At 42.8% G+C, this 15,007-nt stretch overlaps 1 protein-coding gene across 1 annotated transcript in view; it reads right to left on the reverse strand.

The window, feature by feature from the left end:
* The window catches only part of LOC122796516 (band 4.1-like protein 4B), a 2,320,263-nt gene that overhangs the window by 987,850 nt on the left and 1,317,406 nt on the right, over positions 1 to 15,007 (reverse strand). The window lies entirely within an intron of this gene.

Below are 15,007 nucleotides of genomic sequence, written 5' to 3' on the forward strand. Positions count from 1 at the left end.
CACCTACATCTATAGCATATTCTTTGCTACACACTTTTAATGCTTACAGTATCATTCAAGCCAGGATACATTACAGAGTTCAGCCTTGAAAAAAAAGGACTGCGTTGGCAGCTATCACATTTTTCCAGGGACCACCTCTTCCATCACATTTAATTTTAAGTACCAAGAATTTGAATTCTCTGAAATTTTTTCAAATGCATTTTTCATCTGTTTCCTATTTATATGGTATACATGTTTGTATATTCTTTTATGCAGGGCTCCATTTCCCACATAATACCCTCACAGCATGTTTCACAAACTGCCAGGTAAACTACTCTGTCATGTTACAATTAAAATATCACATACTTTGGACCTTAAATTTAATTTTTCTACACAGAATGATTCTACATTCATGATATATGGGTATTGTGGGCATCTACCACATTTAAAAGTGCCATGTTTTTTCTGACCTTCAACATCTATATCCCCTGAACTGCAAGCTCTTTTTTAGTGGACACTACCACAAACATGTCATCAACTGGGACCACCTGGATCTAGTATGTCCTGTCCCAAGGACAGGACATATTGCCTCCAGTATGTCTTGTCCTTGGGAGTGGCTAAAAAGTTGTCTGGATGCTTAGGGGTGGGTTCCACAATATCTGGTTCCTATTATGCCCATCGAGAAATGAGACCTATACGTCCATCAGCCGGGTGATGGTCACCCAAGACATAGCCAGGCCAGAGCTGAAAGCCTCCAGGAACACCAATTTTTCTTGGGAAGGGGTATCAGAAGACCAACCATCTTTTTGTTTTAAGAGCTACATAATGTCTCCAAATGAGACATATTCAGGTGATGATCTGGAGGACCCTTCAGCTTCAATGAAATTGGTGTCCTCCATGACAGAGTCCTGAAGCGACTCCTTTTATATGTTCTCTTTCAAGGTACCTCATCAGCGGTATGGTCTGGTGAGGTATCAGAAGAGTAGGGGGAGTCCTGAGAGACTGGCTGGAGACTTGAACAGGCTGGCTGTCCAAGTGGAATGGAAGATTAAGGCTCAGAGCAAAGAAGTGAAGGAAGTAAAGTCATCTCATCTGAGGGGGGGTAGTTATGTCCTTTCTCTAGGCAAAGAGAAGGCCCTCTCCGTGATCTCAAAGGCAGAGTGCTAGCGGATACCAAAGTCGATGGTAATGGAGCCAACTTTTCCAGAACTTCTGATCCCTGTAACCCTACAAGCACTTCACCCAAGGATTGATTCGGACCTGAGATGTCCAGTGCTGAGGCTCCAAGGGGCAGGGATGGCTCCACTAGCGTTGGAGTCCACTCTGTACCCCTGGATCCAGTGATGAAGCTTCAGCTCAGAGAGTTCTCTGGCTCCAAAAGGCTTGGAGCCAGACAACTCAGGAAAGTAACCAGAGTCAAAGAAAGAACTGAAGAGGACACCCCCAGGGATCTCTTGTCTGAGGCTCCAAAACAGCAGGTCAGATCAGAGAAGGAGAAACCAAAGGAGTAGTAGTCACAGATAGGCTCATAGATCCTATGACAGATGGAGCTGGCAATTTGGATTTCAGAGTAGAGAGCTCCACAGTGGTTGGTTCTGATTCTGACAGTTTCACAGGTGGCTCTGACAAAGGAGCCGAGGAGGAAACGGGGTCTGAAAATCTCTTACAGGAGTTTTTATCTTTCGGATATGAGTTGGGCTTCCCTTTTTCAGACTTCTTAGAGGGGTTTCAGCTGAAGCAGAAAAAGAAATTGTGGACGGGAGAAGGCCTTTCAATACTAGTTTATTTCTCCTGTCTGTGAGTGCTGTGGAATTGAAACTATTACATACAGAACAGTTTGCCTCTAAATGGGCAGCACCCAAGTAGTACATGCATTTCCTGTGGGCATCAGAGTTAGGGATTTTATGCCCACAGGTGATGCCTTTTTTTTTTTGAGTGTAATAGGTTTACTGGCCATACTAGCCAAAGTAAGGCTACAGGAAAAAAAGAAAACTTTTTAAGCAACACAATAAGTAAATACTACCTACTTTTTTTTTTTTTTACTTTAAAGCTAAGAAAGGGAAAGGCTACCAGCAATGGTAGACAAGAAATACCCAAAAAAAGAGGAGAAAGAGGGAATAAGTATAGCAAAGTAACAGCAATGATACTAAAGAAAAATACTGAATTATCAGTCTTTCGGCTTTTCCCGGTTAGGGGTCGCCACGGTGGAACTCCAGTCCGCTAATGATTGGCAGTGGATTTTTACGGTGCCGAGGTGCCAGCCCAATGCCCAACCTTCAAAGATGGCACACCCATTCACGCACGCACTTACCTGCATGTCTTTAGACATCACTCGACCACGGGGAGGTCATGCAGACTCCACACAGAAAGCGCTCCAGCCGAGAATCGAACTGGGCAGCCTCTTGCTGTGAGGCGACAACGCTAACTGCTGCAGCACCACGGTAATAACCAGAAAGGAAATTTACTGTAATAGGGAGGAAGGTGAAAGAATACGGAAAGACTAATAGGGAGTGAAAAATTTTAGCAGAAACTCACTATTTTAACTAAATGTTCACCAACAGCTTGAGGGTGAAAGGATCCGCGTTTGTAGCAATGTAGCCGCAAATGAGATCTGGGTTTTGTTATGCTGGCATGGCATTATGGGTACAGATTGTTGGGATCCAAGCATCTGGAAGAAGTGATAGTCAGATCCAAAACCCATCAGTTGAGGAAGAATGAAAATGGACAACATCATATACAATATTTAGGAAATGGAAGTTTTTTCTCCAAAGTGAACTTATCTACCCAGAAAGGAACAGCACCAAGTCTTCCTATCTCCCCACTCTGACTTTATACACTACAATTACAAGAGTCCTACATTTACAGATCATGTTCTCCAAGAAGAAAATCTTCGATTTTGCCCCTAGTGTGTGGGCCAAAATTTACACATAGCCAAATTTTAAGTGCTATGATTCTGTATCCTCTGCCATGATTTTTGGCAGTCCCCTTTTATGACTTTGGAAATTGAGAAGTATGCTTACCATATTTCTGTGACAAACACAAGTGTTATCTTAACAATTTGTTTACTCTCCTCCTTTATGTGTGGTACAGCTTACTCTCCTTGCAACCTTACAGAAGTGACAGTCTCTCATTTCCCTATTGTGGATCATAACATGACTTTGAACACATTTTTAGAAAGACAGTACTGAAAAAAACTATGTTGTTTTCTCAGACACTGTGGTAAAGTAGCTTGTAGTGAGATCTTCCCTACCAATGAACAACACATTTTACATTTTCTTTTGCTCATAATGGATTTTTACTGAGGCAAGTCACTGTTACTGTGATTTTTATATGTTTACATGACAATGTCAGTATTTTCTGAAAGACATTTAAGAATGACATTTTACTGCTGGTAATTTGGTAAGATCAAAGCTGTGCTCTTGAGATAAGAAAAGCAGAAATGCCTCTGAGTAACACAGCTTTTTTTGGTTTCTGTGTAATCAAATGATGCAAGTCAAAGGAATGCGAACAGCAATTTGATTCTATGCAAGATACATCAATATGGCAAGGCAAAGATTGACATATAAATTATCCTGCTATAAAACTGTAGTCTGTTTTCATACCAAGAGTTTATTTTTTTATTATTATGGGAGGGGATTATAAAATATTCTAAATGTAACATAACTTTGTGAAGTTTTTGGCCTTCTGCAGTGGAATGCAGAACCAGTGCTATTTCATTCAATCTTTTAGTCTAATTTTCATCACCCTACCACAACATGTACTACTTAAAATGCTAGCAATATTACTCAGATCAGTATGTGCATGTGTGTAATGATGCAAGAACAATCAAGCTACAAGCAATAGGTGACAGACATGCAGAATACAGCAGAGACGTAAGAAGAGCAATAAATACATTCAGCAGTGACTGATGTAGTCTATATACAACTCCCATCATAGTGACGGAGGGTATAAGCATCCTAATCCAAGCTCTTACTAAGTATAAGGGGTGTCAAAGAGAATTCTGCTTCAGAGATATCTTTTATGGACCTACAAATACTGCCACAGCTGCTGCACAAAGGTCAACAAATGAGGTTTAGGATACTTAGACCCTACAAGTGTTATTAAAGGGTAGAAATCTGGCATCCACCTACTCCAGTGAACCTGCACCAACAGCAGTCAACTCCTCTAGCCTGATATCCATTGAAAATCTCAAACTAATGCACCCACGTACACAAGAAGCAGACATCTCCAAGCCTGTTCCCGTGAAGATCACTGACCTTGCCCTACTGATTCCTTAACATAGATCTATGTTAATAACCTGGCACCCCCTTCATAAGCAGGCAGAGTTACCCACACATCAAAAGCCAGTGGAGCTTCCTCCAGCCCTGGACAGTCTGGCAGAAACTGGAGTCACCAGCTGCTATCGGCTGCCTTCTAGTCAAAAGTTACTGTTCCTGGTCTCACCATCGCTCTCCTTCCTTCCATCTTGTTAGAGAATAACATGCCCAGCTCCCCTTGCCCTTTTCCTCTCCACCAGTCAGCAGCTGGTGTCTGCCACATACCCTCTATCAGCCTGTTAGTAATAATAGCCCCATGCCTGCGTCCCCCTTCAGCATGAATGGTCAGTGATCTGGTCATCCCCACAAAATCAACCAATAAATCAATGACTGGAGCTAATTCTAGTCCCTCACTTATCTCATAATTGGCTTAAGTCTCCTGCATGCTGCCAACCCCACACTCCAACAGTGACTGATGTATACCCCCCATTCCTAACCTGAAGACAAAAGCAGTAGCTTGCCTACCTAAACTGCAACCATAAGAATCAAAGGAATACCACAGCTACCCTCTGTAGTTATCAGCAAAGGGTCAACCTCACTGGCCCAAAGTACACAAACACTATGTTAATAAAGTGGATAACGACTCACTTTATAAATCACACATGATTGCTACAGCATAGAATGACAGGTATGACATAGCATACAAATCTCTGTTTGTATGTTCTGCTCATCCTTCCCAGAATTCTTCAACCCCTTCACCCATACTGACATGTCAGGGGGTATATCATGAACTTCAACCCATATTAAGAAATCAAATTAATAAAAAACACTGCTAATGCATTGTTTTGCATAACTTAATGACATGTAGAAAGATAAGACATATTTTAAAAACAAAATTTATGTACTTACCATAAAGATAGATCTATGTTGTCCCAGTTCAACATTTGGGTTGTCAGGTCTGATCGGATCCAACTTCGGCACCTTCGTCTACAGCTGTGGATCTGAGACTCTGACTCCTCCCCTGCCCATAATTTCCTCCTCTCCATAAATAACCTCAGATCTAGTTTGCTAACTACCTAAATTACAGATCCCTTCTTGTAACTGCAGAAACCTGTAAGTGTCTGAGTTGTCAGACCTGTTAATACCTCAGTAATAATAAAGGAAACATCTTGAGCAGAGTCTTAGGTAAGGTCTGTCCAAACACCATAAGCTGTCAGTAAGAATACTGGAATGGGGAAGGAGGAAGGGATGTTGAACTAGATAAAAATGAGACAGCAAAGATCTATCGTTACGGTAAGTGCATAAATATTTCATATCCATTGCTGTCTATTCTTGTCAGACTTCAGCAGTTGGGACAGATTCCCATGCTGTCAAAAAGACACTTGGGTGGTATCAAGGAAGAATTTGTAAGTGAAAGCTTGTCTTTTTATTAAATTATTTATATGGTCATGAACTATCTAGTTTATTTCGTTTTACATTCCTGAGAAAAGTGGAATCGAAAGATGCACATGCTCTGGATTGCACATCCAGTATGTAATGAGACACAAATGTATGAGAAGTGGATCATGTTGCTGGTGAACAAATGTCATCAATGGGAATTCTCTTAAAGAATGCCATAGAGGTAGCTACTGCTCGTGTGGAATGGACTTAGGTTTCATGTGTAGTGGTAAACCCCGGTTGTTATAAACAAAGGAAGTGCAGTCTGACAGCCATTTAGAAATTGTGACTTTTGATACATTTCTTTCCAGTTTTGCTTCAGAAAAGGATACAAACAGCTGAACTAATTTTCTTACATCCATAGTACTGTGTAGGTAGAATCTGAGGGGTCTATATTAGAACACCGAACTTTCAAAATTTTGAGTGCTCTAATATTGAACCCTATGAATCGAAAATTTAAAACATCGAATATACAGAACAGCGAATTTTTTCCTAGGGAAAGAATTCACTCTTGCAAAACACATACACACAACACAAACACACCAAACAAACAGCAATTCACACACATACACCTAAACTCTTACACCTAACCCTACACTAAACTATACAAACACCACTAACTATCCACTTACCTTAACCCAAACCCTAACCCTAAGGTCCATCACTATCACACAGTCACCTCACCCGCGCCCTAACTCACCTACCCCGCCCTAACCCTCAAGCCCACACAATCGCACACTTACATGACCCACACCCTAACCCTAACTCACCTAACCCGTCCTAACCCTCACATCCACACAATCACACACTTACCTGAACCCGACCCGTAACTTTCCACTACAGCGCTGAAAATACCGAAGCAACAGAAACGGACAACCAAATTCTTTCCCTAGGAAAACATTTGGTTTTCTGTTTATTCGATATTTTCAGCATTCACTGAAAATGGGTCGATATTAGAACACTCGACATTTTGAATGTTTGGTGTTCTAATATAGACCCAAATCTGAGCGGTCTGTAAACATCTAGTGTGTGCAGCAGATATTCTCATCTGTTTGAGAACTTGGGGAAAAAACACTGGCAAATCAATAAATTAATTCAAATTTGCTTTGGATGTCAACTTTGGTAGGAAGGAAGAATTTGTTCTCCGGATTGCTCTGTCTTTATGGAAAATGAGATAAGGTGGTTTTGCATGGTATTGCTTGTAATTAGAAATCCATCTAGCTGATGTAAGTGTTTTCAGAAAACTTCTCTTCCGAGAGACGTACTTAAGATCTGCTGAAGCTGCCAGTTCAAAGGGTTTCTGAGTTGGAGCTTAAAGCATGACTGTGACATCCCATGGGGGGAACTGGATCCCTAAGCAGGAAAGTTCCCTTGAGAAAAGCTTTGGAGATTTTTAACAGAGTCAATGGAGGAGTCATTAACCTCTTATGTGAAAATTTGAAATGGCAGTCATTTGTTCACCGATAGTAGAAAAACTAGACCCTTGCTGATGAAAGTTCTGAAAGAAAATTCAAGATCGATGTCAGTCTTCTCAAAGATGCCCAGACAGAAAATCTTTTCCACTTGCTTTAATTATTCTTTTTTGTGGACTGTTTTTGTGAATTAGAAATAATGTGAATCACTGATGAGGAAAGTCTGGCATCTCTGGCTACTGTCAAAATTGGAGTAACCATGTGATCAACTTTAGGGCTTGTAGATCTGGTAAAGGCAACCTGGATGTGTGACGCAGAAGATCTGGACTGGTATACCACACCCAGCGTGGTATAATAAATGAGGCCAAAGGAAGGGTAACCAAACCTGCCAGTGCTAGAAAAGAGTAAAGATAATCACTCTGGTTTTGTACCTTGTGGCTTTCTGAATTAATTTTGTCAACAGTTTTATTGGGGGAAGACAAAGAGGAGGCCAATTGTGGACTACAGCATCCCTTGACAAATCTCCCTGTAAAGGGATTAGGGTGAAGTAACTGCTGTACTTGTTGTTCAGGTATGAGGCAAAGAAGTCACAGCAAGGGTGTTGCAGAAAATGAAAATTTCCATTACTACTGTCTGGTTGTCACTTGTGAGGCAATAGGACTGATTTGCTCAACCTGTCTGCTAGTACATTTCATGTCCCAGTTATGTGTGTTGCTATCAGAAAATGATGGGAAGACATCGTCCATTGCCATACGTTCATAGCCTCCAAGAAAAGTAGTTATGATCGTATTCCGCTTTGACTATTGATGTACCAGGCCACTGACATATTGTCACATCCTAGTCCTAGTAGGTAGCCCTAAAAACCCTGCAGTGCTAGCTGGACTGCTCACCTCCAAAATACTGATGTGAAGACTGAACTCTAAAGGTGACCAACTACCTTGAACCATTTTCCCCTCAAAATGTCCCATCCCCACCCGAGAATGGAAGCATCAGTGTTACTGTGGCCCGGGGACTGGTGGGCAAAAATGTCTCCCTTCTGTTAGTGATGAGAAGGTTATCCACCACTGGCTAAGATCTCTGCAAATATGTTTGTTGAATTTTGGCATGGAGAGGGTGTAGACTCTGTGACCACTGTATGAAACAGTCCACTATAACACTCTCATGTGGCATCTCACAAGTGGAAGAGGCCATGAACCCTAACAGACAAAGATTCAACCTTGCTTGAGGAAAGGAAAGTTGAACTACCTGAGAGGCTGTCATTCATACGGACAGTAGTCTTGCATGCGGAAGTTTAGCAATTTGAAGAACTGTGTTGATATAACATCATATGCAGTGGATATAAAAAGTGTACACACCCCTGTTAAAATGCTAGTTTTTTGTGATATAAGAAAATGAGACCACAATAAATCATTTCAAAACTTTTCCCACCTTTATTGTGACCTACAACCTGTACAATTCAATTGACAAGCAAACAAATCTGTTAGGGGAAAAATATAAAAAAATAAAAAACGTACAATAAACTGGTTGCATAAGTGTGCACATCACATCCTTAAACTAATACTTTGTTGAAACACCTTTTGATTTAATTACAACATTCAGTCTTTTTGGGTACACACCTGCCATCAATTAAAGAGACTCTGATTAACTCCAAATAAAGTTCAGCTGTCCTTGTAGGATTTTCCTGACATTTACTCAGTTGCCAGCTACAGCAAAAGCCATGGTTTACAGAGAGCTTACAAAGCATCAAAGGGATCTCATTGTTAAAAGGTATCAGTCAGGAGAAGGGTACAAAAAAATTTCCACAGCACTGGATATACCATGGAACACAGTGAAGACAGTCATCAAAAAGTGGAGAAAATATGGGACAACATTGATGTTGCAGAGAACTGGACGTCCCTCCAGAATTGATGAAAAGAAAAGACAAAAACTGGTCAGCGAGGCTGCCAAGAGACCTACAGCAACACTGAAGGAGCTGCAGGAATTTCTGGCAAGTACTGGTTGTGTACTACATGTGACAATCTCCCGTGTACTCCATATGTCTGGCCTATGGGGTAGGGTTGCAAGACGGAAGCCTTTTCTTGCACAGAAAAACATCCAGGCCCAGCTAAAATTTGCAAAACAATACTCTAATCTCCCAAAAGCATGTGGGAAAATGTGTTATGGTCTGATAAGACCAAGGCTGAACTTTCTGGCCACAATTCCAAAAGATGCATTTGGTGCAAAAGCAACACTTGCAGCACCAAAAGAACAGCATCCCCATGGTGAAGTATGGTGGTGGCAGTATCATGCTTTAGGGTTGCTTTTCTTCAGGTGGAACTAGGGCTTTAGTCAAGGTGGAGGGAATTATGAACAGTTCTAAACACCAGTCACTTTTGGCCCAAAACTTTCAGGCATCTCCTAGAATGCTGAAGATGAAGATGAATTTCACCTTTCAACATGACAGTGAACCCAAGCATACATCCAAATCAACAAAAGAATGACTTCACCAGAAGAAAATTAAAGCTTTGGAATGGCCCAGCCAGAGCCCAGACCTAAATCCAATAGAAAATCTGTGGTGTGACCTGAAGAGGGCTGTGCACAAGAGATGCCCTCACAATCTGATATATTTGGAGCGCTTTTTTGCAAGGAAGAGTGGGCAAATATTGCCAAGTCAAGATGTGTCATGCTGAAAGACTCCTACCCAAGAAGACTGAATGCTGTAATTAAATCAAAAGGTGCTTTAACAAAGTATTAGTTTAAGGGTGTGCACACTTATGCAATTGGCTTATTGTACGTTTTTTATTTTTTATATTTTTCCCCTAACAGATTTGTTTGTTTTTCAATTGAATTGTACAGGCTATAGGTCACATTAAAGGTGGGAAAAGTTTTGAAATGATTTATTGTGGTCTCATTTTCTTATATCACAAAAACCTAGCATTGTAACAGGGGTGTGTACACTTTTTATATCCACTGTATACACACACACACACACGCACATATATATATATATATATATATATATATATATATATTGGGGTGGTTCTGTGCCCACTTGTACTGGACTTACAGTTTTAGAATTTGCTGTGCCCACTTTCACCGGGTTCATGTTGCTGTAAGTGTGCAGAGAACCAAAAATGTCAATTGCTGGAAATATGCAGATAATCCCAAACCAGGAATAATCTAAAATACAATAGGCAAGACACACAAATGCAAACAGATATTGGTGGCTTTTTTCCAAAGAGTGGGGCAAAATTACTCCCTTCAGATCTTTCTGCCTGCAGTAAAAATGTCCACTAAGACATTTTATAAACTTCCATAATTTTGAAATAAGCAGTTTTTATAAGCACTATAATAAAAATAATTTTGAAAGACTGAAATGTACGAAACACAAAGGCAAACAGATCTTGTTGGCGCTTTTCCAGAAAGTGGGGTTGAGTGACACAACTATCACCTTCAGAACTTTCTATTGAGGTGGGAATGGCCATTAGGCAAACCAAACACCTTTTGCCACCTTCCTTACATTTGAAAAGATCAGCTTTTACAGTGAGTTTGGGGGGGGGGGGGCAAAAAAAATTATAGAACATTTTGAAACACTATTTAAAATGTTTTGAATCATAAAACAGATGATTCAGACAATTCAGTATTATATCTGGAACATTAGTTAAATCCGGCATATAATAATCCATAGAACTATTGTATAAAAACCTAATGGAAATTTTGCATATAATGTCAATGAACAGATAAACAGCCATGGGAAGTACTGTAAAAACAGTCTATGAACCAGAATTGTCACCAAAATCCATAGGAATGTGAGACAGGTGATTTAAAAAAATAGTTATGTACTAACCATAACTTGGAATCTGTGCTATCCAGTGTCATTATTCATCATGGATGGGTCTTGGATCCGACCTTGGATCTGAGCCGGCAAAGTGAGCGACAGCTCCTGAACTCAAGCTCCTCCCCTCCCAGGACTCCTGTTACCCATAATCCTCAGATTGAGTTTGCTAGATAAATATCAGGACAGTGACACTGTCTGCACCTAGGAACAGCAGAACCAAACACACCATTACTCCAAGAATCCCCTGGTCACCAGAAGGGGGGGGGATGGAGCATGGGAACATGATGAATAATGACACTGGATAGCACAGATTCCAAGCTATAGTAAGTACATAACTTTTTATCTGATGCTATCCATGTCATTATTGAACATGGATGGGTCAGAGTCCCCAGCTATCCAAAACCCTGTGAGATCTCAAGGAAGGAAATGCTGGAGCACAGAAGAACCAAACGAGGCTCTACCCTGAGATACCAAATCCAACTTGTAATGTGTTACAAAGGTATGGGGGTTTGACCAAGTAGAAGCAGCACAAATATCATCCAAGGACATCCTGGCCCAGAATGCCGAAGAAGTAGCCACTGACCTAGTAGAATGAGCTTTAATAATCTTGGGAAGATCCTGTGATTGCTTTCATAAATGTGAGCTATACAAGAAGCTATTCAATGTGAAATTGATACTTTGGAAATGGCCCTGCTTCTCCTGGCTTGGCAGGAGGCTACAAAAGGCTGATCTGTCTTTTGAAAATTCTCAGTCCTTTTTAAAAAGAAATGTAACTGCCTATGGACAACCAGGCAGTATACAGTAGTTGATGCTCCACTTTGTTTGAAAAACTGAGAAACAAGACGGGAAGCTGGATAGACTGATTTAGTTTAGTTTCTGAAACTACTTTTGGAATGAATGAAGGACTGGTTCTAAGAGAGACCCTATCCTTGTGAAAAATCATGAAGGGAGGCTTTACACAAAGGGCCTGCAATTCAGAAACCCTCCTGGTGGAGGTAATGGCCACCAAAAAGGTTGTCTTCCAAGATAAAAACTTAATATCACACTTTGCAGCAGGTTTGAAAGGAGGTTGTGTTAAGATCCCAAGGAGGAGACGGATCTTTGAAGGCAGGGCTAAGCAATAATACCCCCTTAAGAAAGGCCTTGCAGAGCCTAGAAAAAAACATGGGACTATCACTTAGGTGAAAGTTAGAAATAGCTGCTAATTGCAGCTTAATGTATGAGAAGTTTGCTCGTTGTTGGAACAGAGAAGAAAGAAAACAGAGAAGAAAGAAAAGATGAAATGTCCGGAACCGGAGCAGAAAAGGGATCAATGTCTCTCTGACGAGCCCAAGGAGAGAACCTCTTCCATTTACTAGAATAAACTTTTTAGTGGAAGGTTTCTGAGATGCCAAAATAATGTCATTCGCCAGCGAAGACAACTTATCCTGACTGACGTTCACTGAAACGGGAGGTACCATGCTGTCAGCCTCAGGGAAATCAGGTCAGGAGGGGGAAGTTCTCATGGATGGGAGATGAGACCCTGGAACGGATCCAATTGCCAATGTGGATATTTCAGATGACACCAGAGGAGGGAGAACTACGTGCGACGAGGCCAGAAGGGGGCGATGAGGCGAGCCTTCAGGTGATGGGCTTTCTATAGAACTTTGGGAATGACGGGCATTGGGGGATGGGCATAGATGAGTCCCGGAGGCCAGTCATGAATCAGAGCATCCCAGGCTGACTCCCCTGGTGGGGGAATCAAGGCAAAGTATTTGCTGCATTTGTGATTGGCTGTGGATGCAAACAGATCACAGCATGGAAAACCCCATTGGTTGAAGATCCGGCTTGCCACAGACTGTTTCAGGGACCACTCATGGGGACTCAGGATACACCTGCTGAGCTTGTCTGCTAGCACATTGGAATCACCGGGGATATGTATTACAAGAAGAAAGCACCAGGAGGCCATCACTCATCCCCACACTCTCATGGCCTCTCTGCACAATGGGTAAGATTGTGCCCCCCACCCTGCTTGATGTATCAGACTTATTCCAGAAAGATTTACCTTTGAGAGGGCTGAGAAACTTATCCACCCTCTTGGGGACCAGTTCAACTGTGTCCGGCTCCTTCCACACTCTCCTGGCATTTAGCTGGACTAACTCATCCACAGAGGAAGATAACCAGGAGGAAGATGGGCCCACTTTGAACTCCTTCAGGAATATGGATTCCTTTGAGGACAGCGTAGTGGAACACCAACCACCCCACTCTTTCAGGATCCCAAGTATGTCTCCAAAGGACACCCCCTCAGACAGTAGTGTGGGAGATACTTCCCCTTCCTCGAAATCCATGTCCTCCATGAGGTACTCTCGAGGGGAGTCTAGGTGCCTCCTCTTACATGTCCTCTTCTGAGCAGGCTCATCTACTGTGGGCTCTGGGGAGGACTCAGAGGGGGAGGGTACCATTATGGGGTAATGCCCTTCTGAAGGCAATCCAGGGGGGACTGACACTGGACTGATGATGAAGGCTTGCCACCCAAGATGGAACCAGGCAGGGGTGGGTCCAGAGCGGAGGAAGAGGCTGCTGACGAACCAGAGATGGTCCTCTCTATCACCCGTAAGGAAGATGGACTGGACAAAGCCCACCCTCCTCCCTACCAGTAATGACTGACTGGGGCAGGAGGGGAGACCCCGGCACAGTACCGACGTCTTTGGATGATATGGGTCCTAAGCTACCCAGGGCAGAAGCCCCCAAGGGAAGGGAACAGTCCAAAAACTCCAAACTTGAACCCCCCCCAGTGGCCTCCAGGAATCTCTCAGGCCTGAGGCAAAGCCAGTTTTGAGGGCAAGAGGGCTGAGACAGCCAGGGACACAGGTGGCATGGGAGTGCAGGCACTACCCGACATCGACAGCCTCTCCATAGGCAAAATCTGACTAAGGGGCAACGAACTTCCAGGAGTCAGACAGGAGGAGAGGAGTTCAGAGGTGGATGAAACATCTCTCACAAGTGGCTAGAGGATGGAAGCAAGCCTAGTTCCATTTGTTTTTTGAGAAAGCTCCTCATTATCTTGTCCATATCAGATGGGAACAAACTCCTAGTAGACCGGGAAGAAAGTGAAGAATGGCCTGAATGGGTAAGAGTGTCTGCAGTCCCTAGAGGAGGACCGATAGACTTCCTGAGATCAGAGACTCTGGAAGCGGCCAGAGGCTCCATAATAACCAGCTCCAAGGGAGCCATCAGCTCCAAGGGAGCCATCAGATCCAAAGACCCAGTTGGATCCGAGTGTACAAGAGTCCCTGTGGACCAATCCCATGAGTTCGTCGGAGCTGATGGGGATTTCGATCTGATCGGATCGGATCCAAGGACCTCAGAGTCTCCGAGGATTTGGATCCAGCCAGGGAGCTGAGGCTCTCGGAGCCAAGGACCCCTGAGCAGAAGCCCCTGGGGCTGTGCTTGGATCCAGGGCACATGGATCCGACAGCCTGGGCTGTTTAGCAGGGGAGTCCTGACAGGAAAAGGGCTTCCTCCTGGGATACAACGGGGCTTTGGAGGGGGAGCCTGAGACCAAGGGACCCCCTTTGGCAATCCGTTTAAGGAGCAACATATTCCTATGGTCTAGGAGAGCGCTAGGATTGAACCCTGTACAAATATCATATTCAATCTCTAAATGGGGCTCTCTTAAGACAGTAGATGCATTCCTCATGCATGTCAGCAGGAGCTAACTTCCGATTGCATGAGGAACAACGTCTGAAGCTGGGGGGTTTGTCAGCCATGACCAAAACCCAAGAACAAAACCCTCCAGCACACACACACACACACACACACACACACACACACACACACACACACACACACACACACACACACACAAGCACACAAGGGAGAAATTAGAAGGGAAAGTAAGGAAGGGAAAAGGGTGAGAAAACTCTAACGGCTAGCGAATAAACTAACTGGGGAGGAGGACTTACTATAAAAACTACTGTACACCAACTACTAGTACTACATGTACTAGACAGAGGAAAAAAGAGAGAGAAAAAAAACCCCAAAGAGTCACTTAACTGACATAATGAGCTCGAGCAGCAGGGAACACATCTGTTCACTAATTGTGGCAAATGAGATCTGAGGATTAT

Source organism: Protopterus annectens, chromosome 3.part0, assembly GCF_019279795.1.
Source record: "Protopterus annectens isolate FY-2018-M chromosome 3.part0, PAN1.0, whole genome shotgun sequence".
Taxonomy (NCBI): Eukaryota; Metazoa; Chordata; order Ceratodontiformes; family Protopteridae; genus Protopterus; species Protopterus annectens.